This window comes from Sminthopsis crassicaudata, chromosome 2 (genome assembly GCF_048593235.1).
Source record: "Sminthopsis crassicaudata isolate SCR6 chromosome 2, ASM4859323v1, whole genome shotgun sequence".
Taxonomy (NCBI): Eukaryota; Metazoa; Chordata; class Mammalia; order Dasyuromorphia; family Dasyuridae; genus Sminthopsis; species Sminthopsis crassicaudata.
The window spans coordinates 325,114,944-325,141,054 of NC_133618.1; the positions used below are offsets into that span (position 1 = coordinate 325,114,944).

The 26,111-nt window shown below is 34.1% G+C and overlaps 1 protein-coding gene across 2 annotated transcripts in view; it reads right to left on the bottom strand.

The window, feature by feature from the left end:
- Positions 1-26,111, bottom strand: part of RTN1 (reticulon 1) — a 261,922-nt gene that overhangs the window by 87,959 nt on the left and 147,852 nt on the right. The window lies entirely within an intron of this gene.

Sequence of the window (26,111 nt, forward strand, 5' to 3'; positions counted from 1 at the left end):
TGGTCTTCAACTGTTTAAAGAGAGCCAACATGTCCTAGAATCAGAGTTACAGCTGGATGGCATCTCAGAGGTCATCTAGATCAAATCTCTCATTGTACAGATGAGGAAACTGAGACCCAAAGAAGTTAAATAGCTTTCCTAATGCCATAAAAGTAGTTCCAGGAGATATAATTTAAACCTGCACTCTTTAACTGTGAATTTATAAGGGCTAATGTTCAGGTTTGGACATGTTGATTTTGAAATTGGATATTAAAATAGGTTATTAAAAATATGGCAATAGAGATTCAGGAGAGAGATTTGAGTTAAATAGATATGGGAGACATAAAACAGTTATTTATTGCTTACTATATGATGGGCACTATGCTAAGCATTGAGAAAACAAATACAAGCAATGAGCTTACATTCTAATGTAGCATGACAACATGTTAAAAAGGAATCTAAAAGGGGGTGAATGAAAAAGATAATAAAAACATCTATAGATTGTAGAGAAAGTAGAGAAAGTCTGGAAAACTCAGGATGCCAACCTGGAGAGGAATGAAAACACAGCTGAACTGAGTGTTCTCCTTAAAATGGTGGTTTGTAGAAACCAGCCAATAAATGGGATAAGGTGAAGGAATGTGAAGGCCAAAGTTGATAACATTGATTTTCTCAGTAAAGTATGGGATAAAAACTTTTATTGATAGTAATGGTTCAGGGAATGATGTTAGAGGTTTTAAAAAGTTGGAGGCTTAAAAAAAGAAGATATATAACAATCAATCTAGAGAGACTAAAAGAACACCCTTGTAACACTGAAACTCCAGAGAGGATTAAATAACCCAGTTTTTCAGTAAACTTTCTTGATATAATCATGTGATTTCCTCCAATAGCATTTTGCGTCTTGGGAAAAGGAAAGAAAAAGGGAGAAGATGGAGTGACCTAAAGCTGGATATTGACAGAACATAAAGACTATAAGGCTTAGGGAAAAGTCATATTCTTCCTATTATTTACTTTCTCCAATAATCCATCTGACCTATTCTAGTACACACATTATGCGGTAAAATCCATTTGAGAATTCAGTGATACTAGGTCCGAACTATACCAAGTGAACAGAACTGGGTCAAATAATGAGAATAATAAGACACTTGATTTATGGCAACTCATATTGCAAGAACTCCAGTGCTCAAAATGAACACAGCAGCTGATTTTTTTTTTTCAATTCTAGTATGATTGTCTTGCAGTTACTTTAGCTGTAATCTAATTATTGGATTTAGAAGTATAATCTTCAGGAAACTGCATATAGTTCTGAATTCCAAATTCTTAGCATATAGTGATTATCTTTCCACAGGAATTTCTGTTATTTGCCTATAGAATTTTGTAGTAATTCATTTATTATCTTATCTAGAGGTTAGTCTTAAGTAAGAGAATGAAATACTTAACAGCTCTTACGCAGTTGTGTCAATAACACAAAACATTGGCATAGAAAATTGAAAACTGTAGATAATCTTAAAAATATATAGATAAGAAATTCTGTATGTATATACAACTCAAATATTTGTTGTTTTTTTCATAAGGCTCCATAATAGCTTTTGCTTCATTGAAGAGCTAATTTTGTACCATTGTTGCTTTGTTCTCACTGGCCACAATTGTAATTTAGCATGAAAATTACTTGTGTCGCTGCGTACAATGCTAAAATAAGCAAAATGGCTGTTAAATCTTACAACATTGGTGTATGGCAACACCTTTTGGGAATAACTAGTTTTAGGAGAGGTTATTGAATCAAAATTATTGTTTATTCAAGGTTATTAACCATTACTAACTGTTGAATAAAAGTTACATCTTATCATCCTCAGAGTAATCAAACATTTTAACTTCATCCTTTTAAAACACACTAGGAACCTTGATTTCTGAACAGAAGTATAGTGGAATTAACAATTATATTTTTACTGCATCTATACAATGTTAACAGGAATAATGATACATTGTTTTACCCCATTCTTTCTCATTTTCAAGTGAGAGTTGTAGTTACCTAATAATCTGTTCTTTGGAGTACTGGAAGGTGGAGAAGTAGAAGACTTATGAGAAGTATATCTCTTGATGGAGGGAGTAAGTTGAAAATATCCTACTACTTTAGTCATGTCCTCAGCTCAAAATAACTCAGAGAAAAATAAATAAGACTATGATGGTTAAATTCACTGTCAATAATTCAACAAGGAGTTTTTATGAGAATTCTTGGCACATTCTCATAAACAAGATTAGATACATCAGTGGAAAGTTACCTCTTCTCAAATGGCTGAAAGAATAATGGGCAAATTTACATGATTTTATTTTGTTAAAAAAAACAAAAACAGTTTTAATTATCTTTTACACTGAACTCAATAGAATTTGCTAACCCAATCCTCAGAATTATCTGTTGACTAGAAAAGAATGTAATCATTACTGCATATATATATATATATATATATATATATATATATATATATATATATATATTAGGAACCTGAAAAAGAACTCATAAGCTGTAGGAGAAATACAGAAGTACACAAAGCTCATACTTCCATGCACTTTACAAACTTCTTTTTTCCCCTCAGAATAACTTGGGTGAAGTAAGTGGTGCTATGTTCCATCTGTAAGTCCTATCTCCAAGTACTATTATTTGTTTCATAGACTGATTATGGGGGGGGGGGAGGCAGAATTCACAAATCTTCAGACACTACATAATCCTGAGTTATTATCCTCATTTTTAGATAACATTATTTAGATAAAAAAGATCAGAATCCAAAAGGTTGAGGAAAGAAATAAGATTACGATTAAAACATTAGATGACTTACTCAAGTTTATACATCTAGTAAATGTCCAGATTTTAATCCAGATCTTTTGCCACCAACTACAGACTTCTTTCCAAAATGTCACTCTTTTTCCGTAAAGTAAATATAGACCACTTTGAAACAAAATATCCCTAACTTGAATTTATCCTATCCAGTTGTCTGTGGTGAAATTGTTCTCTGATTATATTAGCGGTTCTTCATCTGGATTCTGAGTTTGTTTTTAAATATATAGAAAATTGATTTTCTTTGTAATCCTACATATTGCCTTTCAAGCATTTAAAAACTTTATTCTAAGAAGAGTCCATAGGTTTCACCAGACTACCAAAAGAATCCACAACACAAAAAAGGTTAAGAGCTTCTGGGCAAGACTTAAAGCAGTGTGATGCTTTATAAAGTTTATATTTTCAGGGAATTATGCTTTGATTTTGTTTTTCACAGCCTGGAGAATGTAATGATTTAATGAAGAACTTTACTGCAACTAGGCCAACAGGTAATCTGAATTTTAGATCTCTCTACTTATAACAGGTTTTGTGTTGTTTTTTTTTTTAATCCAAGGCAACAAAAAAGATTAGTTTAAAAATTTTCAGAAACACCACAAAATGTCACTGAAACTATAAATGAATTACTTGACTGAGAGAACAATCACCTTGGTGTACAGAAAGTGCTTAATGCCAAAACTATTAATCACTCCCATTGTCAAGACACTAGTTTAAAAGACAATAGCACAGCTTGTGTAGAAAGCTAATTTATAAGCAATTTCTTACACTTGAGGTATTATTTTGAGGGGAGGTATTAATATTTTGGGGTTTTTTCAAAGAAAAATATTTTTCTCTCTTTCTGATTGAGATAATTATATTGAGAGAGTAATGAAATAAAATTTTTAAAAAGGCTCCCATTTCATCTTCTTCAGAAATACCATGGGTAGGGCTGTGTAGGTACAGAAATATACATGTCTTCAGACTGTTTCTGAAAAGATATTCTATTTCTTCATTTCTGAACTTTCAACAAAGTTTCTATAAATATATCATAGGGTCATAGGTGGCAAAAGAAACTAGAAGCATCAAGATCAAGCCAATTGTGGGGCTAAGTTTTACGTTCCATTTGGTCCCCCTGACAAGATCTATATTTTGGTTTGTCTTCCAAAAATAAATTGTGCTTTGTAGTACCAGATGAAATATTAAAGATAGAAAGGATCTCAGAAAAAAATCTAGTCCAAATCCTTTTTTACAGATAAGAAAACTATAACCCATTGAAGTTAAAGGATTTATTCAATGTTCAATCAATGCAAACTATAGAGCCAGGAAAGACTCGTTAGAATCTAGTTCTTTCGATCTCAGACACTTAATACTTCCTAGCTGTGTGACCTTGGGCAAGTCACTTAACCCCAGCCTCAGAAAAAGAAAAAGAAAAAAGAATCTAGTTCTTTCTACTCTCAGTTTGATGATCTTTTCACTATATACTTTTACAGTACTAAAGCTTTCATTAACTATCACTTTATTTCCTTTCTTCCTTTGTTCCGTCCTTCTTTCATTTGTTCATTCCTTCCTTCTTTTGTACCTTTTTCCTTTTTCCCTTCTTTCTTTTATTTCTTCTTTTCCTTTTTCCCTTCCTTCCCTTCCTCCCTCATTCCTTTCTTCTTTCCTTTATTCCCTTCCTTCCTCCCTCCTTTCTTCCCTTTTTCTTCCTTTTTCTCTCCTTCCATCTCTCTCCCCACCCCACTATAAGTCTTAGTCACCCCTAAAGCATGTGCCAACCACACCAGCTAGATATTCATTCCACTGACTCTTGCAAGTACCTTGACTGTATCCATGTTTCAGGTTATATTGAATGTGATATGGCCTAAGTGTCTTTCTTCATGTTCAGAAACAACCAAGCTCCTCCATTTTCTGTTTCCTCATAGGACAATTAAAGGGAAAAATATAACTCAAAAGAAACCATAATGATGACACAGTGTTTGTTCTCATCCCTTCCCTGTCCACATCCAGAGCTGTTTCTCTGTAAAACTGTAAACTATAAATGATTTTCCAATCAAGATAAAAATTCACTTTGAGTACCATAGCTACCACTAGTTTCATTGAAAAAGCCAGCAATTATTGGGGACGGAGCCAAGATGGCGGAGAGGAAACACACGACTCAGTGAACGTCCTCACTCCCTCACAACCAATTAGATAAATTAAGTCTCAAAATTAGCTCAGGATTGATAGATACCACAAGGACTGGAAGCACGACTTACCAGCTGAAGAGAATCTGGAGTTTCAACAGGAAAGGTCAGTTCTCAGGGGAGGAATAAGAGACCAGCACAGACGGTGGGGTAGGGGCACACTGCGCCCATTGCGCTGGGAGGGGCTCTGGGATCAGAGAAGCCACTGAGGTAAAGGAATCTGGCACAGGCTGTTAGCTCTTCTCTGCTAATTATTTAGCAGTTCAGAAGAGAAAGCCAAAATATTTTAAAACTCAGATTTTCCCCGGACCCTGGGGGTGACTCAGGCACAGATCTCGGCACCAGGGGGTGTGGCCTCAGCTACCTCCTGAGAATAGTTAAGAGACTGACAAGTGGGTGGATACGGCCCAAGGCAACACACACTGCCTAACTTAGCTGGAGGGAGTGGAACTCAGCTCCAGGAAGTCCCAGAGAAGCGGAACCTTTGAACTAGGGACCGCGGTTTCTGGCAGACACTTCCAGTTTGAGCGCAGGGGCTTCTTACGTCACCTGCTGCAGACACCCACTCCCCACCCGGACACATAGCCTGGGCTTCCTGCAGTCTTCACTATTCTACGCCCTCGAAGCACAGCAGTGCTAATCACCTCTGAGGCACTCCCAGGGAGAGGGTGGGGAACTCTCTCCCAGAGCTCTCTCTTAGCTCAGGCTCAGGAGCCGCTGCATCCATCCCGTCTGGGAGGAAGCTGGTAAAGAAGTAAATAATTTCCTACCCCAGAGACAGACCCCAAAAGATTTTTTTTAAGTATGAGCAAAAAAGCTAAAAAAACCATAGATTCCTTCTATACAGAGAAAGAGCGGGTATCCAATCCCGAGGAAGTTGACAGCAGAGAATCAGATAACAACCTAAAGGGGAACGATTCCTGCCCCCCATCACATAACTCTCTCCTAGAAGAAGCTCTTAAGAAATTCAGGGAGATCGAAGAAAAATGGGGCAAGGAAAGGGAAGTTATGATAGAAAATAACAATGTCCTGAAATTGGAGTTGGAAAAAATAAAGAATTCACAGGAGATGCAGGGAAACAAAATTAGTGAATTAGAAAAGGTTAAAAAAACACAGGAAAGTAGGATATCTGAATTGGAAAAGATAAAAAAGTCTCAAGAAAATAGAATTTCTGAATTGGAAAAAGAAAATAATTCTCAAAAAAAAAAAATTAGGGAAATGGAAAAAAACTCAATAGAGCAAAATAATTCATTTAAAAACGAAATTGGGCATTTACAAAAAGAACTAAAAACTGTGAAAGAAGAAAATAACTCCTTAAAAGTCAGGATAGAACAAATAGAAATGAATGATTCACAGAGAACCCAAGAATCAGTCAAACAAAACAAAAAAAATGAGAAGCTGGAGAACAACGTCAAATACTTACTGGGAAAATCTATAGACCTGGAAAATAGATCTAGGAGAGATAATCTGCGGATTATTGGACTTCCAGAAAACTATGACCAAAAAAAGAGCCTAGATTCTATTTTACAGGAAATTATCAAAGAGAACTGTCCAGAGATAATAGAAACAGAAGGGAAAGTAGATGTTGAAAGAATTCATCGAACTCCTTCTGAAATAGACCCTAAAAAAAGAACACCACGGAATATTGTGGCTAAGCTGCAGAATTACCACACAAAGGAGAAAATCCTGCAAGCAGCTAGAAAAAAACAATTTAAATACCAAGGTGCCACAATAAGGGTCACCCAAGATCTGGCTGCCTCCACATTAAAAGATAGAAGGGCCTGGAACCTGATATTCCGAAAGGCAAAAGATCAAGGACTGCAACCAAGAATGAACTACCCAGCTAAGTTTAGCATCTTTTTCCATGGAAGAAGATGGTCATTCAATGAAACAGAGGAATTCTATATGTTTCTAAGAAAAAAACCAGACTTAAACAAAAAATTTGATCTACATCCACAAGACTGAAGAGAAACAGAAAAAGGTACACAGAACCCTTGAGAACTGTAACTTTGTTGTGGGTATATAAAAAATACTCAAGGATAATTTGATTTTACTGATATAAAAGAAAAAAAGGGGGGTGTGGTAAAGGGAAGGAGGTCGGTTCAGAAAAAGGGGAAGGAGTGATAAAAAGAGGGAAACTACATCCCAGGAAGAGACATAGAAAATACACCATATCTGAGGGAACTTAGTGAGGGGGAGAATCATTGTGTGAATCTTACTCTCATCAGAAGAGGCTCAAAGAGTAAATAATTAACATATTTGTTTTTCAGAGAATTTTCTCTCACCTCATTAAAAGGGGGGAGAGGAAAAGAGGAAAGGAAAAGGAGAATAAGTGAAGGGACTTGGAGGGAGGGGGGAGGGATCCTAAAAAAAAAAAAAAAAAAAGAGGGAGGGTTGCGCGTCACAAGGGGGGGCTGTAAATTAAATATCGGGGAGGGGGATCAGGGGGGTCAAGGGAAAAAAGTATAATCTGGGGATAATACGATGGCAGGAAATACAGAATTAGTAATTTTAACTGTAAATGTAAATGGGATGAACGATCCCATCAAACGGAGACGGATAGCAGATTGGATCAAAAAGCAGAACCCTACAATATGTTGTCTACAGGAAACACACTTAAAGCAGGGAGATACATACAGAGTAAAGGTAAAAGGTTGGAACAGAGCTTATTATGCTTCAGGTAAAGCCAAAAAAGCAGGGGTAGCTATCCTTATCTCAGATCAAGCAAAAGCAGAAGTAGATCTCGTTAAAAAAGATAAGGAAGGAAACTATATCCTGCTGAAAGGTAGCATAAATAATGAAGCCATATCAATACTAAACATATATGCACCAAGTGGTATAGCATCTAACTTTCTAAAGGAAAAGTTAAGAGAACTGCAAGAAGAAATAGACAGTAAAACTATAATAGTGGGAGATCTCAACCTTGCACTCTCAGATTTAGACAAATCAAACCACAAAACAAACAAGAAAGAAATTAAAAAAGTAAATAGAACATTAGAAAAACTAGGTATGATAGACCTTTGGAGAAAACTGAATGGCAATAGGAAGGAATATACTTTCTTCTCAGCAGTTCATGGATCCTATACAAAAATTGACCATATATTAGGACATAAAGATCTCAAAATTAAATGTAGGAAGGCAGAAATAATAAATGCCTTCTTCTCAGATCACAATGCAATAAAAGCTACATTCAGTAAAAAGTTAGGGGTAAATAGACCAAAAAGTAATTGGAAACTGAATAATCTCATCTTAAAGAATGACTGGGTGAAAGAGCAAATTATAGAAACAATTAACAATTTCACCCAAGATAATGATAATGATGAGACATCATATCAAAATCTTTGGGATGCAGCTAAAGCAGTAATAAGGGGAAATTTTATATCTTTAGAGGCTTATTTGAAGAAAATTGAGAAAGAGAAGATTAACGAATTGGGCTTACAACTTAAAAGGCTAGAAAAAGACCAAATTATAAACCCCCAACCAAAAATTAAACTCGAAATACAAAAATTAAAAGGAGAAATCAATAAAATTGAAAGTAAAAAAACTATTGAATTAATAAATAAAACCAAGAGTTGGTTTTATGAAAAAGCCAATAAAATAGATAAACCTTTGGTAAATTTGATCAAAAAAAAGAAAGAGGAAAATCAAATTGATAGTCTTACAAATGAAAAGGGGGATCTTTCCACCAATGAAGAGGAAATTAGAGAAATAATAAGGAGTTACTTTGCCCAACTTTATGCCAATAAATTTGATAACTTAAGTGAAATGGATGACTTTCTCCAAAAATATAGGCTCCCTAGATTAACAGAGGAGGAGATAAATTGCTTAAATAGTCCCATTTCAGAAAAAGAAATAGAACAAGCTATTAATCAACTCCCCAGGAAAAAATCCCCAGGGCCAGATGGATTCACATGTGAATTCTACCAAACATTTAAAGAACAATTAGCCCCAATGTTGTATAAATTATTTGAAAAAATAGGGGATGAAGGAGTCCTACCAAACTCCTTTTATGACACAGACATGGTACTGATACCTAAACCTGGTAGATCGAAAACTGAGAAAGAAAATTATAGACCAATCTCCTTAATGAATATTGATGCTAAAATCTTAAATAAGATATTAGCAAAAAGACTTCAGAAAATCATCTCCAAGATAATACACTATGATCAAGTAGGATTTATTCCAGGAATGCAGGGCTGGTTTAATATTAGGAAAACTATTAATATAATTGACCATATTAATAATCAAATTAATAAGAACCATATGATCATCTCAATAGATGCAGAAAAAGCATTTGACAAAATCCAACATCCATTCCTACTAAAAACTCTTGAGAGTATAGGAATAAATGGATTATTCCTTAGAATAATCAGGAGTATATATTTAAGACCGTCAGTAAGCATAATATGCAATAGAAATAAACTGCAACCTTTCCCAGTAAGATCAGGAGTGAAACAAGGTTGCCCACTATCACCATTACTATTCAATATAGTACTAGAAACGCTAGCCTCGGCAATAAGAGCCGAGAAAGAGATTCAAGGAATTAGAGTAGGAAATGAGGAAATTAAACTATCACTTTTTGCAGATGACATGATGGTATACTTAGAGAACCCCAAAGACTCTGCTAAAAAGCTACTAGAAATAATTCAAAATTTCAGCAAAGTGGCAGGATACAAAATAAATCCACATAAATCCTCGGCATTTTTATATATCACTAACAAAATGCAACAGCAAGAGATACAAAGAGAAATTCCATTCCAAACAAATGTTGAGAGTATAAAATATTTGGGAATCCATCTACCAAAGAAAAGTCAGGAATTATATGAGAAAAATTACAAAACACTTGCCACAAAAATAAAATCAGATTTAAATAATTGGAAAGACATTCAGTGCTCTTGGATAGGCCGAGCGAATATAATAAAGATGACAATACTCCCCAAACTAATCTATTTATTTAGTGCTATACCAATCAGACTCCCAAGAAACTATTTTAATGACCTAGAAAAAATAACAACAAAATTCATATGGAAGAATAAAAGGTCAAGAATTGCAAGGGAACTAATGAAAAAAAACTCAGAGGAAGGTGGTCTAAGTGTACCTGATCTAAAGCTATATTATATAGCAGCAGTCACCAAAACCATTTGGTATTGGCTAAGAAATAGACCGGTAGATCAGTGGAACAGATTAGATACAAAGGACAAAAAAGGGTACATCTATAGCAATCTAATCTTTGACAAACCCAAAGATTCCAACATTAGGGATAAAAATTCATTATTCGGAAAAAACTGTTGGGAAAACTGGAAATTAGTATGGCAGAAATTAGATATGGATCCACACTTAACACCATATACCAAGATAAGATCAAAATGGGTCCATGATTTAGGCATAAAGAGGGAGATAATAAATAGATTAGAGGAACAGAGGATAATCTACCTCTCAGACTTGTGGAGGAGGAAGGAATTTATGACCAGAGGAGAACTAGAGATCATTATTGATCACAAAATAGAAGATTTTGATTACATCAAACTAAAAAGTTTCTGTACAAATAATACTAATGCAAACAAGATTAGAAGGGAAGTAACAAATTGGGAAAATATTTTTAAAAACAAAGGTTCTGACAAAGGTCTCATTTCCAAAATATATAGAGAACTGACCAAAATTTATAAGAAACCAAACCATTCTCCAATTGATAAATGGTCAAAGGATATGAACAGACAATTCTCAGAGGAAGAAATTGAAACTATATCCACTCACATGAAAGAGTGTTCCAAATCACTACTGATCAGAGAAATGCAAATTAAGACCACTCTGAGATACCACTACACACCTGTCAGATTGGTTAAGATGACAGGAACAAATAATGACAAATGTTGGAGGGGATGTGGGGAAATTGGGACACTAATACATTGCTGGTGGAGTTGTGAAAGAATCCAGCCATTCTGGAGAGCAATCTGGAATTATGCCCAAAAAGTTATCAAACTGTGCATACCCTTTGACCCAGCAGCGCTACTACTGGGATTATATCCCAAAGAAATACTAAAGAGCGGAAAGAGACATATATGTGCCAAAATGTTTGTGGCAGCTCTTTTTGTTGTAGCTAGAAACTGGAAGATGAATGGATGTCCATCAGTTGGAGAATGGTTGGGTAAATTATGGTATATGAAGGTTATGGAATATTATTGCTCAGTAAGAAATGACCAGCAGGAGGAATACAGAGAGGGTTGGAGAGACTTAAATCAACTGATGCTGAGTGAAATGAGCAGAACCAGAAGATCACTGTACACTTCAACAACAATGCTGTATGAGGATGTATTCTGATGGAAGTGGAAATCTTCAACATAAAGAAGATCCAACTCACTTCCAGTTGATCAATGATGGACAGAGGTAGCTGCACCCAGAGAAGAAACACTGGGAGGGGAATGAAAATTGTTAGCACTAATATCTGTCTGCCCAGGTTGCATGTACCTTCGGATTCTAATGTTTATTGTGCAACAAGAAAGTGATATTCGCACACATGTATTGTACCTAGACTATATTGTAACACATGTAAAATGTATGGTATTGCCTGTCGTCGGGGGGAGGGAATAGAGGGAGGGGGGGTAAATTGGAAAAATGAATACAAGGGATAATATTATAAAATATATATATATATATATATAATAAAAAAAAAAAAAAAAAAAAAAAAAAAAAAAAAAGATCATCTAAATGAAATCAAAATATACTTTTATGAAAGGCATCATGGTGTAGCACAATAGGTCCCATTCAGTGGTTTACAACAATGGTGCAAGGGATTCATGCTAAAAATCCTGTAAGGGTACAATAATCAATAAATAATTGCCTAATTGTTTTACAAATATATCTTTCCTCTGTGACAACAATTATGTGCATGTTTGAAAAATTATTGTTGCTTGTGTAACAATTCAAAATATAATTATATATATTATTTCTGTAGTTAGTATAAACTTGAGTAGCCGATTAAATTTTTCTGGAGGTTCTCAACACAAAAAAAAAAAAAAAAAAAAAAAAAAAAAAGAAAAAGCCAGCAAGTAGAACTTCAGTCATATCCCTATTTTTAACTTGTTACACTGAAGACTTTGGGGAATTTGCTTTTAGGTAAAAGAGAAGGAAAGAGAGTGATAAAGGAACTACTGGCAGTCAGGTTACACAGTGAACAAAATGCTGGCCCTGGAGTTAAAAGTTCAAATCTAGCCTCAGATATTTACTAGCTATGTGACTCTAGATAAGTGTCCCTGTTGGCCTCAGTTTCCTCATCTGTAAAATGAACTGGAGAGGAAATGACAAATTGCTCCAGTACCTTTGCCAAGAAAACTTCAAATGGGATCATAGAGTCAGATACATTTGAAATGGCTTAACAACAACCATAACAACTATTAGGTGCCAGGGACTATGCTAAATATTTAAAATTATTATCTCATTTGATCTACATAACAACTCTTTAAGTTAAGTGCTGTTATTTTTTCTATTTTACAATACAGGAAATGGAGGCAGATAATAGTTAAGTGACTTGCTCAAAGTCATGCAGCTAATGTATGAGACTATTTGAACACATCTTCTTGACTCTAAAGACAGTTTTCTAATTATCTTTGCAATCCAGCTACTTCTAAAAATTTTGACTATATTTTGGTGAGACCTGAGACTCTCTACCTTGGGTGAAATGAATTGTCTTGTTCTCAAATGCAGAGCTCATTCAATCTATTTTCTCCAATGTATACTTTCTTTGATTTATGTTTTGGAGCTTAAGAAATACTTTATAAGCTGAAGAATATACAAAAAAGAATAACCAGAACAGCAAAAGGTATTGAGTTCCTGTCATATGAAGATTGGTTGAAGGAACTGAATATGTTTAATGCAGAAAAGAGAAATCTCAAGGAGAAAATGCATTATGGTTTAAAAAAAAAAAAAGTTTGGTTTTAGAGACAGAAGGACTAAGATCAAATTAAATTATGTCTCTTCATACTTTTGTATTTACCTTTGGGAAATTATTTATTATCTTTGAGGTCTCAGTTTCCATTTATCTCTGCTGAATTTCATTTCATTATATTCAGCCAAATATTCTAACATAATTATAGCAAATAAAAAGAAATGAAGGTCATTGAATCATACATAAGGAATCCTGTAATCTTGCATTGACTTAAGAAGACCACATATTAACATTAAATATGTTTTATTATATTTTATTTATTTTGCTAAATATTTTCCAACTTCATTTTTCTCTAATTTCTGCTACACTCAAGTGTATACCACATGGTCCAGGATTATGTTTGACTCCTCTGAACAAGCATGTTAAGTTCTAATTTGGATCTTAACTATTCTTAGAAACCTTAGGGGAAAATAGTTACTTGTTAGGCAGTATAGGTAATTTCCCCCAAATTACCAGTGTCTTGGTAAATGTTTAACAGCCAATTTTCTAAACAAATAATGTATGTATCACACACTTTAAAATTTAATCTGAATTATTAATATTTTCTTCATTGCTTTTTTCAGTGAGGCAACTGGAGTTAAGTGATTTGCTTAGGGTCACACAGCTAGTAAGTGTTAAATGGAGGTCAAATTTGAACTCAGATCCTTCTGCCTTCAGCCAGTGTTCTATCTTAATTAATTTTAAAATCTATTTAGTCAACACCACAATAATTCAATTTCTGATGTGTAACATTTGTTGATTTCCAAAATGTAAAAACTCAATTTAACAATTAGCTTTCAGCGTACCCCTAGTCTTGACCTTGACCTTAAGCTTTATCTTCTAGCAAGGTGAAAAGGAGGCAGGAAATATATGGTAACAGGTAATGAGAAATTATCATGAGTATTTCAGGAAAGAAGCCTTCACAATTGATAGAGCTCATGTCAAGTTGAATAGACTAATGGTCAAGGGAGAAAAATAACAAATAAGAGAATGAACATCCATTACTTCTTCCCTCCCTTCGTAAAGAAACCAACTTTCTCTGCTAGTTAATCCCTTTAATTTCTTGTTTTCCCCATTATCTTTGTTTGGCTGTTGCAGCTGGATTTAGGATTTCATTTTCCCTGTTTAATTTTATGTTTGCATTATTTAAACCAGTTGTTATTTATAGAAGAATAATTTGTTGACAAACAGAGCTCAAGCTGTTTGCTGCATTTATTACATATATATGTATATATATATATATACATATATAAAGAGATACTAAGAGATAAGAAACTTTCTCAAAGATGAGGCATTTTTTTGCTTTATAAAACTGGTGTGGGACAAAGCCATACAGAGCCAGTCATAGAGACAGGAGAGAATGCCATTATTATTTCTTATCAACTATATTTGGTACACAAGTGTTTTGCAAAAGTACTCAATATTAACAGTTATTCTTGGAGACAATGGGCTGAGAAAAAAAAAAAAAAGTCATGCATCTTGGAAGCCTCAGATTCCTTTGCTGTTTCAAAGGCTATGGCTTGAGAGATAAGTCCAGTCTCTTAAAGAAAGAATGAAGTCTCTTTAAGTATGAGTAGCCTGGCTGGAAGCAATATTCTCAGTTCCTGAAGCTGTTAGCAGTTAAAATCAGAGAACCAAAAACTTGCTCACAGCTCTCCCATTGGCTAGACCTTCAAGTTCAGCCCAATTGCTAAGTAGTTCTTTTTTTTTTTTTTTAATTCATTTTTCCAAATTATCCCCTCCCTCCCTCCACTCCCTCCCCCCGATGGCAGGTAATCCCATACATTTTACATGTGTTACAATATAACCTAGATACAATATATGTGTGTAAATACCATTTTCTTATTGCACATTAAGTATTAGCTTCCGAAGGTATAAGTAACCTGGGTAGATAGACAGTAGTGGTAACAATTTACATTCACTTCCCAGTGTTCCTTCTCTGGGTGTAGTTATTTCTGTCCATCATTGATCAACTGGAAGTGAGTTGGATCTTCTTTATGTTGGAGATTTCCACTTCCATCAGAATACATCCTCATACAGTATTGTTGTTGAAGTATATAGTGATCTTCTGGTTCTGCTCATTTCACTCAGCATCAGTTGATGTAAGTCTCTCCAAGCCTCTCTGTATTCCTCCTGCTGGTCATTTCTTACAGAACAATAATATTCCATAACCTTCATATACCACAATTTACCCAACCATTCTCCAATTGATGGACATCCATTCAACTTCCAGTTTCTAGCTACAACAAAAAGAGCTGCCACAAACATTTTGGCACATACAGGTCCCTTTCTGCTCTTTAGTATTTCTTTGGGATATAATCCCAATAACAGCAATGCTGGGTCAAAGGGTATGCACAGTTTGATAACTTTTTTTAACACAGTTCTAAATTGCTCTCCAGAATGGCTGGATTCTTTCACAACTCCACCAACAATGTATCAGTGTCCCAGTTTTCCCACATCCCCTCCAACATTCATCATTATTTGTTCCTGTCATCTTAGCCAATCTGACAGGTGTGTAGTGGTATCTCAGAGTTGTCTTAATTTGCATTTCTCTGATCAGTAGTGATTTGGAACACTTTCATATGAGTGGAAATAGTTTCAATTTCATCATCTGAGAATTGTCTGTTCATATCCCTTGACCATTTATCCCAATTGCTAAGTAGTTCTTGAAGTTTTTCCTAATACACTCTCTCGATATTACTTCCTCAACTCCCATTATATAATAGGAGGTTTTGTGTCTATATTTTGTAGTAATCTATATGTTGTACTGAAGAAAGGGATTACCTAATCTCAAATGAATCCTTCTAAGTATAAACTAGGTTTGAAAGAGGTCTAGGAATCTTTATTGAATCAGTCATTTGACTTCCTTAGACTTAATTTCTAGAAGTCCTTGGAAGCCATTGGATCAACAATGTGATGTTTCATAGAAAGAAAGTTAGTATTGGTTGAAGAAATTCAATCACACCATGTGGGATTTTTATAAAACAGTAAGCCAGATCAAAATATGAACATCTGACAAGCATCTGACAAGCTAGAATTCAGAGCAATCCAACAAAGCCTCTGTATTGGAATTGCTTGGGTAGGGAAAATAGATTCCCACCCTTGCCCTTGAGTAAAGGAATATCTTATAAAGATTTAAACATTCTGGAAGATTTTCAAAGTCTGGATTTTTTAATTTTTGATTTTTCATTGGTCTTCTAGCTATATTTCCATAAGAGCTAATGGCAACCAAGGACACATTAGATATGCCTAGGAACAAATGTAATTTAAAGGATTCTGCAAGTGACCCAGGAGAAAACTTCACCATGCCTAGGAGAAAAACATGAGTACCCCACGAAGGAATGGAAAATAATTCCAGCTACCAAAAGCTTTGTTTCCCTTTGCAGTAAATACTATCTATGCTTGAGCTCATTGCATTTGTAATATATTAATGGCAGATCATGACACAGATATTGTGTATGTGCATTGTGTGTGTGCGTGTGCGTGTACGTGTGTGTGTGTGTGTGTGTGTGTGTGTGTATGTGGGTATTGGGGGGATGATATTTTGTACCAACTTACAATGTCACTTTAGTAAGATAATGCTTTTCTAAAAGCTAATTAAGTATGGTTAATTTGTTGTTATTGCTTAGTCGTTTCAGTTGTGTTCAATTCTTCCTGATTTCATTTAAGGTTTTCTAGGCAAAGATACTAGAATGATTTGCCATTTCCTTCTATAGCTCATTTTACAGATGAAGAACTGAGGCAAACAGGGTTAAATATCTTGCTCAGGTTCACACAACTACTAAGTGTCTGAAACCAGATCTGAATTCAGAAAGATGAGGCTTTTTTATTCCAAGCCCAGTGCTCTATTCACTAAGCTAATATCAATGAGCAAAAGCTCATTGATTATAACTTTTGAAATAAATGCTAGAGAAAAAAAAATTACCACTTAGGAGTTACTCCTAGAACTGTAAAGAGAGAAGTATGAGTCAACTTTGGGCACTCAGTCCACCAAGGCAAGTGGATGTTGGGAGAAAAAGTCAGTAGCTGGTATAACATGTATATCTAATTTTCTTTAAGGTCAGAGATTTTTTTGTTTGTATTTTTAGAGCTTAGGATTGTGCAGAGTACTGAATGATATAATATTTGTTGGACACAAAGATCTCAGTTCAAACTCTGCCTCAAATATTTATTAGATTGTAATCCTGGACAAAACACATAATTAATTACTGCCTATTCTCAGTAACCTCAATTCTAAAAATAAGGGTAATAAAAGATCCTATTTCCTAGGGTTCTTATGAAGGTTAAATGAAATAACATGCATGAAACACTATAAACTTTAAAATATTCTATAAATACTAGATATTATCATTGACAAATGTTCCTTCTCTGCTATAGATTTTGAATGTTGTATATCTATGAAAATACCTTCATCCACTAATTACATACCATTTTAACCTGAACAGACTTTTAAGTGACTATTACTGCATCAATAATGAAAAATGTGATGATTGTCACTAACATCACAGCTTTGTTCTACTGGGGTGGTCTGTGCATTAGTGAGACTTCCAGACTGTAGTAATTAATGGAGACAAGATAAAGGAAGACCAAACTAAAAACACTGCCTAATGTGGCTTGACATGCTGAAAAATGGACTCCATCTTCAATATCAGTATTAATGCCTATCTTTCAGGTAAATTGCTATTAGTATTAAATTAGTAGTACTTCTTGAAGTCTTGGTTGTGACTACAAATCTTCCTGAGAGTTAAGTAATGTTTTGGACCTTCTTAATATGTCTACATTTCTTCTGGAACAGGTTCAAGTGTTCAATGAATGGGAACAAAGCTGAACTGGGCTCTACTTCACTGTCATTGAATGCATTAACAGAATATATGTTGGCAGAAACATACTTATTTTTGCTTGCTGATCCTGGTACATTTACCCCTTGATTTATGGATAAATCAAATGTCTTAAAGATTAATAATAAAAATTTGGCTAGTAAGAAAAAAATTATTTTTTCCTTGCGAAAATTACTTTTAATGAATAATATAAATAATGCAATAAATTCTTAATTAATTGGAACCAGAACTTTCAGTTAGCCAACTGTTTTTCTATACTTTGTGGAGAAAAAAGCAAGTGAGAACAAACAAAAACAAATGGCCAAGTTATTATCAGGGATTTCATTATAAAGTCAGCTTTCCATTTATTGATCAGAACAGAAATAGTTACAGTTCTTTGCCCTCTTGAAAACTAAAATTGCTGATCTTCAAAATGTTGATTCTGTGAAACTTGGTATAACCCCAAGACAGGTCGCAAAGAAAAAGCCATTTTATTTTAAAATTATATTTTCTAAATCAGATAAATTTCATGAACACATTTAGAAGCATTTTTAGAGGTTGAAATAAAGGAAGATTTGAGATTAAGCATTAGTTAAATAAAAAGAATATCTTATTATTGAAGCATTTAAGTTAATTAAAGCAGTCATGAGGAGATTTTACCAAAAGATCAACAATATGTCACATAGGCAATTTCAAGATCTGTTCCTTATTTAGAGGTCAATTTACTGTTTACAGAGAAAGCATAAGAAGGTTTCCTTATGGGTTGTTATTTGTTGTTCCCATAGCTTTTCAACAACAGAAGGTTAATGATTTCCTGAACCAACCCTCTGAGATTTGCTTATTTGGCTAAAACATTAGAATTTCGAGTTTGATAGATAGCTCTTAATATGCAAAAATCTGCTATAACCAGTTGACCATCTGTTTCTAATGATTCAGATTTTTGTTTTCAAGAAAAAAACTCATGCCTTGACCATGTTGGCTACTTACAAAGTCAATTGTTTAATTTTTAAATTTTAATGTAAGCATTTATACCTCAGAAAACAGTAATTAATACAAATCAGAGATTTTTTTTTTTTTTTTGCGATTGTCTAGATTCTTAAAAGGGATGAGGAAAATGTTAATAATGAAGATTAAACTTTAAAGTATGTACATTGTTCTTGGGGATGGGGGGAAAGAAAAGGGGAGAGCCACTTGTTAAACATTTACCAGCATATCTCTGGGTCAGTGGCATACAAAAATTTTAGGAACAATTTTCTAAAATGTGTCTTGAAAAAATATAAATATAATCATGTAATCTTGACAGAAGCAGCTTCTCTGTGTAGAGATAACAATATAGGAAAGGGCAAATTTCATTTTCTCAAGTCAATTAGAAAAGAGCTAAAAAAAAATTTGAGACCATACCTAAAATATACCATGGAGATTATAATCTATTCTAACTGTAATCCTCCCTCCCTCCACCCCAGAAGATTATAGAACATCCTTCCATAAATCATCCTGATACAACATCCCTCACTATCAGAAGCAGCTAGTAGAGGATAACAATCCAAAATGTCATTTACCAACTTCATGACCTTAGGCAAATCACTTAATATCTGAACCTATAGTTCCTTGTCTGTAAGAAGAGAATAATAATACTACCTGTAATATTTACCTCATAAGGCTGTGAGGAAAGTGCTTTATAAACTTCTAAGATATAGTATTAATATATGCACTGGTGTCTTTGTAAGAATAAAATGAAATCTACTCAATAAGTGACTGCTAATAAGAGAATGGATTCAGATATATTAAATCCTTAGTAGCTAAATTTGTATTTGGTCTTCAGTATTTATTAGACCTGGATAAGGTTTTTTAAAAGTGATGGGATATATATGAGCAAATTACAAAACACCACACAAATAAAGTCAGATCTAAACAATTGGAAAAATATCAAGTGCTCTTGCATAGGTCAAGCAAATATAATAAAAATGACAATATTACCCAAACTAATCTATTTATTTAACGCTATATCAATCAAACTCCCAAGAAACTATTTTACTAACCTAGAAAAAAATAACAACAAAATTCATCTGGAAGAACAAAAGGTCGAGAATTTCAAGGGAACCAATGGGAAAAAAAATCAAATAAAGGTGGCCTAGCTGTACCAGATCTAAAATTATGTTATAAAACAGCAGTCATTTGGTATTGGCTAAGAAATAGACTAGTTGATCAGTGGAATAAGTTAGGTCTACAAGGCAAAATAGTCAATAGCTATAACAATCTAGTGTTTGGCAAACCCAAAGAGCCTAGCTTTTGAGAATAAGAATTCACTACTTGCAAAAACTGCTGGGGAAATTGGAAACTTAGTACGGCAGAAACTAGGCATTAACCCATACTTAACACCATATACCAAGATAAGGTCAAAATCAGTTCATGATCTAGACATAAATAAAGAATGAGATTATAAATAAATTAGAAGAACATAGGATAGTTCATCTTTCAGACCTGTGGAGGAGGAAGGAATTTGTGACCAAAGAAGAACTAGAGATCATAATTGATCACAAAATAGAAAATTTTGATTATATCAAGTTAAAAAGTTTTTGTACAAACAAAACTAATGCAGACAAGATTAAAAGGGAAGCAATAAATTGGGAAAACATTTTTTACAGTCAAAAGTTCTGATAAAGGACTCATTTCCAAAATATATATATATAGAATTGACTTTAATTTATAAGAAATCAAATCATTCTTCAATTGATAATTTGTCAAAGAATATGACAGACAAGAAATTGAAACTATTTCTAACCATATGAAAAGATGCTCCATGTTATTATTAATCAGAGAAATGCAAATTAAGACAACTCTTGAGATACCACTACACACATCTCAGATTGGCTAAGAAGACAGGAAAAGATAATGACAAATGTTGGAGGAGATGTGGGAAAATTGGAACATTGTTGGTGGAATTGTGAATGGATCCAACCGTTCTGGAGAGCAATTTGGAACTATGCTCAAAAAGTTATCAAATTGTGCATACCCTTTGACCCATCAGTGTTAATACTGGACTTATATCCCAAAGAGATCTTAGAGAAGGGAAAGGGACCCACATGTGCAAAAATGTTTGTGTTAGCCCTTTTTGTAATGGCTAGAAACTGAAAATTGAATGGATGCCCATCAATTGGAGAATGGCTGAATAAATTGTGGTATGTGAATGCTATGGAATATTATTGTTCTGTAAGAAATGTCCAGCAGGATGATTTCAGAAAGGCCTGCAGAGACTTACACGAACTGATGCTGAGTAAAAGGAGTAGAACCAGGAGATCATTATACACATCAACAACAATACTATATGATGATCAATTCTGATAAAAGTGGTTATCTTCATTAATGAGAGGATCCAAATCAGTTCCAATTGATCGGTAATGAATAGTACTAGCTACACCCAGAGAGAGAACTATGGGAAATGAGTGTAGACCACAATATGACATTTCCACTCATTTTGTTATTGTTTGCTTATATTTTTGTTTTCCTTCTCAGGTTTTTTTGCCTTTTTTCTAGATCCGATTTCTTTTGTGCAGCAAGATAAATGTATAAATATGTATACATATATTGTATTTAACATATACTTTAACATATTTAACATATTAACATGTAATGATTACCTGATAACTAGTGGAGGGGGTGGGGGAAGGAAAGAAAAAGTGGGAACAGAAGATTTTGCAAGGGTTATTACATTTGCATATGTTTTATAAATAAACAGCTATAAGAACAATAACAATTTTTTAAAACCTAAAAACACATAAAGGAGTATTGTAATTCATCAAAAAAAAAAAATGATGGGATATATTCATTCTTTGATTCCGATTGTCATGAACATTCCCAATATAAAGATTCAGTGCTTAGTGCTCAGTGTCTGGCACAAAAGAAGCAATAAATAAATGATTTGTGTTCATAAAGATAAGGCAATTGTCACATTTCTAATTTATGAACATCCTAGGCAGAAAATATATAGAATATGAAAAGAAAAAGAAAAAATAGAGATAGTATTTGGAATTATCACTCATGAAGACAGAACAGATAGCTGAGGGGCTTTATTGAAATCACAAGAATTAAGCTGGGGACAGGAGAAGGGAAAGGGTTTTGGTTGCCACTTGAATACAGTAAAGAGGAACAGAATCCATAATTTACAAAAGTACCAAAAAAATACCCAAGTCCAATTTACTCCATGTGGAACTGGTCTAATAAAGATCTTCCTCTATTTGGAAAGATAAAATTTAAAGAAAAATTTGCAAAATATAGTGGGTATGAACTTTGCCTTTGGGACCATAAAGGCATGATTTCAATTTCTTGAATGGGAGTAGGTAAGAAATCCTATATATTCTTGAATTCCTGACTTTTCCCTGGCAATTGAATTCACTACTCTCTTTACTTTCTTAGTATTCCCCAAGCAGGCTAGCAGGGGTTATCATGTTTGCATTTCATGGTTTGAGAAGAGAGATATCTATTGCTGATTGGAATAAGTTTAACAGCTCTCCAATTTGTATTCCCTTTTGAATATAAACTCACTCCTGAAAATCTTAATTTTTTTCTTCTGTAGTTTTGTGTGCTTCTACCATCTCTCATAGTGCCAGGCATATAATAGGTGTTTGTTACATGCTTATCAATTACTGTTTTCCTCCCAGTGGCATAATATCATCAGTATACATGATAGTAGCAATCAAATAATTATAACAAATACTATTTTTGGTTCCTTTATTTTTCCTGGGAGTTCAAAATAAATATGGCAGTTATCTCACAAAAACATGACATTTCTCAAGAGTGATCAGTGATGAGGAATCATTCTCTTTATCTTTATCTCCTTTTCCTGGTTTTAATTAATTTGAGATTGACATTTTTTGTTCTGCTGTTGCTATTGTTTTTTTAAAAGCTTGGAAAACAAAGGCATAGAGAAGCTAACAAATTTATTTAGCATCATACTAGAAAATGGATAGGTCTACAGAGGAATCAATATCTAAATATTTTATTCATGATTCCAATTGCCAGGGAAAGACATTTCATCAATTTTGAAAGGGTATGTGTGTTCAGGTGTATGAAGAATCCATTGGCTCCAAAAGAAGCAGAGAGGACATTCTTCAAAAAAAGATTTGGCATTTTGGGGTTATTCCTCCCACATCTTGAATTGTCTAAATCAGAATGCCTATTTGTGGAAAATTCCAGAAGTAGACCAAGACTTTAAAAACACTTCTCGATCTATACTCCCTCTGTAGAAAATTCTAGATCCTGTCCTTTGCACTTCTGGAAACTTTTAGGGGAAGATTCCAGGAAGATGGTGAAAAAAGTCAGAAAATTTGAAAGTTGGTTCTAATACAAGTTCATTAACTCCAAAACCAGAACTTATATGGATACTTCATCATGCCCTGTGTTGCATGTATTAACTGGAACCAGAATCTTCAATTAGTCAATTATTTTTCTGTACTTAACTTTTGGGGGATAAAGAGGCAAGGGACAACAAAACAAAAACAACCGATCAAGCAATATGGATTTCATCCAAAAAGTCAATTTTCCATTTATAGATCACACCAGAAATAGTCAAAGCCCTTTGAAAACTAAAATTGTTGATCTTCAAAATGAAGGTAATATATAAGACTTAATAATATACAATAAGAAGGTATATTATCTTCCTGATAAAATCATAACCACCTTAAAAACAGGGACTCTATCTTATCCAAGAGATCACAGTTTAGAGTGAGAAAAAACTGCAGAAGACATATAATCAAATCCCCTTGTTTTATAGATAAGTTACTGAAGCCAAATGAGTCAGCTGAGGAGCAAGTACAAGAATTAAGGTCTTTTGGCTCTTATTTCTGCAAATTTCCTCTATATCATACTCTTTACTTCTTTTATATACCCACAGGATCTCATGCTACACATAAATGTGCTGTAGTTCAGTTATTTTAGTTGTATTCCACTCTTTGTGATCCCATTTGGGTTTTTCTTGGCAAAGACACTGGACTAGTTTGCCCCATTTCCTCCTCTAGATCATTTTACTGATGAGGATGAGGAGATGAGAAACTGAGGCAAATGGGTGAAGTGACTTACCCAGAATCATAGAGCTAATATATATCTGAGGCCAGATTTGAACTCAGGAAGGTAAGGATATTCCTGATTCCAGGTCCAGTACTTTATTCACTGTGCCACCAAACATAAATGGGACCTTCAGGAAATGTTTCTTCAATTAAAGAATTGTCCATAAATCAAAGCCTCAGGCGCCTGGCTCATACAACCATCTCTGACAGTGGCATCAAGGTATATATTTTAGGAATGCATGTGTCCTTCCAGACATTGACCTTCCAAATTTAGGCATGTCTAGCTTCGTCCCTTAGTCTCTGAGATTCCAATTTCTCTTAGAAACTGATTTTAGATTGTTAAGAGTCAATATGAATTACAGAAGTTATACATAAGGGAATGAATGTTTGGTGAAGATAAAAATCATACTGGCTACTTGATAAAACAGAAGGAGAAACAGAAGCAGAAACCTACAGGAAGTTAAAACAGTAGCTAAACCAGTTGTACTGACATGTGTGACTCACTGAGACTAAAAAGGAGAAGGTGAACCAGTCAATAAAGATGCTTTGCAGACAGAACTGTTGGATCTTCCTAAGGTATTAAAGGACTGTTTTTAAAGGAATTGCAGCAAGTAACCATATGGGGCAGTATTCTGTATAACTTACAGCAGATGGCACTAAAATATTAAACTAACATTTCCCTCTGCTCTAAGTAGAGCTATTTTTCAGCTGATTATAGAGTTCATCTATTCTAAATATGTTGATGAGGAACAAATCCTACATAGTTAAATCATTTGGCTAAAAACAACTCTAAACATTAGTGCCTAGTATGTGTTCACAAGAGAAACATGTTAATATTATTCAGGGAAGGTTGGATCTCACAAAAACATTTAGAATAGAAGGGGAGGGGGGAGGCCACACTCACTGGAATCTTTTCAGAAACAGCTCAGTGTGGCAGAGCTGGGAAAATCTGCTTCTGGTATCACCATAGCAACAGCAGCAACCTTCAGACAGACTTTATTGTGTGGGGTTTTTTAAAAAAAAAATTTAGGGCAGATTTGTTTTCCTTCTTTCCAAATACCTCTGCTAGATATTTTTGGATAATGTTGAAATACAACTGACAGTGCAGATGATGTAAACACATTGCCTGCTTCACTTGTCTGAGAATTTTTAAAGGATAGTTTGTGATTTTTCTCACCTAAGCTAATGGGATGATGTGATTCCTAATACAGCACCTGGGTCTCCCAGGATACTTTATTTTTTATTAAAGCTTTTTATTTACAAAACATATATATGGGTAATTTTTCAACACTGACTCCTGCAAAACCTTGTATTCCAAATTTCCCCCTCTTTCCCCCCACCCACTCCCCTAGATGGCAAATAATCCAATACATGTTAAATATGTTAAGATATATGTTAAATTCAATATTTGTATACATATTTATAAAGAAAAATTGGATCAAGAAGGAAAAAACTGAGAAAGAAAACAAAATGCAAGCAAACAATAACAGAAAGACTGAAAATGTTATGTTGTACTCCACTCTCAGTTCCTACAGTCTTTTATCTCCCAGCATACTTTAGAAAACTATGTCAGCTGCAAGGCAGGTCAAATAATATTGACAGTGTGTGTTGAGATCATAGGAGAAAAGACTATAAATTTTAAATACCTTGAAAAGGCTAGGCCACTATCAAGGACTTTGTAAATATTAATTTAAACCTCAAGAAGAAAAGCTATAGCAAATACTGATCCATTTCCTTGGCAAGAAGCTGAGGTATAGAGAACTTAAATTGGTAAGTTTCAGGTCTACAGAAAGTTCATAGAAGGGATATATTGTAGTAGTGAAACCATTAGGCTTTAACTCACAGATAGTATCATACTATTTCATAGTTTGGAGTAACTTCATCGTGTCCTCTTTAAACAAAGAAATTGCAAATAATTGGCTCAATAAATGTTTGTTGGATAGATGAACTATTGTTCAAATAGAAAATAAATAGCTTATGGAGAATATTTTCCAATTATAATAAAGTTTCAATTTAAGTTACAAATAATCCTCAAATATGAATAGACATCTTGGAAATTACATTAGTGGTATACCTAGCTGGGGACCTTCTTCCCTCAAAGATACATTTTGAAAGGAGGCAATATGGCAGAACAGAAAGAACAGTGTTGAGAGTTAGGACTCCTGTCCTCCATTCTCAATTCTATCACCTATTATGTGATTTAGAGCAAGTTACTTCTGTGTCTATATCCTCAACTTAAAATGAAAAGATTTGACCAAATGGTCTCAAAGGTCTTTTCTACCTCTAAAATTCAATAATATAATTCCCTACATTCTTGCCTCCCTACCATCTGTTATCTTTCTAACT